Source organism: Heliconius melpomene, chromosome 4 (assembly GCF_056956725.1).
Source record: "Heliconius melpomene rosina isolate 202511_hmr_F chromosome 4, ASM5695672v1, whole genome shotgun sequence".
NCBI lineage: Eukaryota > Metazoa > Arthropoda > Insecta > Lepidoptera > Nymphalidae > Heliconius > Heliconius melpomene.
The window spans coordinates 8,791,917-8,793,583 of NC_140392.1; the positions used below are offsets into that span (position 1 = coordinate 8,791,917).

The following is a 1,667-nucleotide window of genomic DNA, read 5'->3' on the forward strand; positions in this document are numbered from 1 at the left end:
TCAGAACACAGGCAATGTACCCACAACCGATCCGAACCGAACCGTTGAGTTCTGCCACTCAACACGCAATGCCTCCAGAATTAGGCAGGAAGTGGGGAACGGAGTATCTTAACACTAGCATCCCTCTGCCTATCCTGCTGTGTGCGGGATACAGCGTGAAGCTAATTTATTTGATTTCTGAACTTAGAAACAACTTTCGTCTGAAAGTTTGTTAATTTTCAATTAAGTTTTAGGTTTGATGGTATAAAATATTAAACATTTTAATTGAATAAATACATAATTGATTTATATTTAAAAACAAAAACAAGCCACTAGGTCCCACCGAGATTTGAACTCGGATCGCTGGATTCAGAGTCCAGAGTGCTAACCATTACACCATGGAACCGGTGCCCGGTGCCCGCTACCATCTAAAGGAGAAGCCTTTTTTTCGTGTTTCGTATTCTTTTTGGTTTTAATATAAAAAGTAATAAGCGGAGAGAGCCTAGCGCTAAAACATTTCGCTAGGCAATGTGTGATGAATGGCGGAACTCAACGCCACGCTAAGCCCCGATACCAGAGCGAAGGAATTTAAATATTCTATAATACATTCCCCCGAGTGTAGATTGAACCCACATCCTGACGTGTTTACTTATGCGCCTGCACCACACCTGGCTTCACAATAAAAGAAAAATACACATATATCGACCTGAAAAACCATTTTCTAAAACACCTCGCTTCAACAGGAGCAGTACTCGTAGTGTTGCGAAATGAACCTCACTTACTTGAGTGTCGTTCATTTAGCTCGCAATCGTTTTATCGTGTTTCCCGAAGCGAGAACAATACGGCTACGGCTCGTAATCTACTCATTTTTGTATTCATTTTGCTGTGTTTCTAAATTAAAATCTTTGAACTATAAAAGGATATTTAAATTTGTGAAAGTTAAATTTTAGCTTAGGTTTATGTTAAGTAAATTTATTTTTTACTTTTTAGTTTATTGTTTGAAGTCAGTCACTCCTTAAAGTAAGAAATTAAAGCATATACATGTATAGTGTTAAAATATTCTGCTTTCCACATTCCACTAAATTTCACAAACATTGCAAGTCGTATCATGGGCACGTTTTGTTTTACCAAAACAGGATTAATGAAAATAATTCACACCCTCAAGTGGAGTTCCACCACTACACACACGATGTCTTCAGGATGGGGCGGAAAGTGAGGATCGGAGTGTCTTAATTCTAGATTCCCGTTGTTTATTCTGTTACATAAGGGATACAGCGTAAAGCTAAAAAATGTATCAACAAAGTTTTAGCTAACTTTAATATTACTATTTCATTTAATAAATTTTATCTTTTTTTATTAATCCTTTAACGAATTCTTTTTAAACTCAATATTGTAATCACGTTAGCGTTATATATTAACAGAATGAAATTTAAATTTTATTACATTCAACTAAAAACTTTTCGGCAGTAATTTAATATAGTCAGAACTTTGTAAATTAATTACTATAAATGGTAATCTTCAAGTAATTGAATCTAACGATATCTCTGTATTGAAATTTACGCCTATTGATAAATATTTTTGCTAAATATCGATATTTTCTTAATAGACCAAACAATGAAAAAAAATTTAAAACAAATATTTTATTAATCTTTCTTTTTTTAGTATCGAACTCCTTTTTTTAGTACTGT

The 1,667-nt window shown here is 34.0% G+C and overlaps 1 non-coding gene across 1 annotated transcript; it reads right to left on the reverse strand.

Moving 5' to 3' along the window:
* Positions 1-313: 313 nt before the first annotated feature.
* TRNAQ-CUG (transfer RNA glutamine (anticodon CUG)) lies at positions 314-385 on the reverse strand. The gene has a single exon. It is a non-coding gene; the product is annotated as a tRNA-Gln (tRNA).
* Positions 386-1,667: the final 1,282 nt, after the last annotated feature.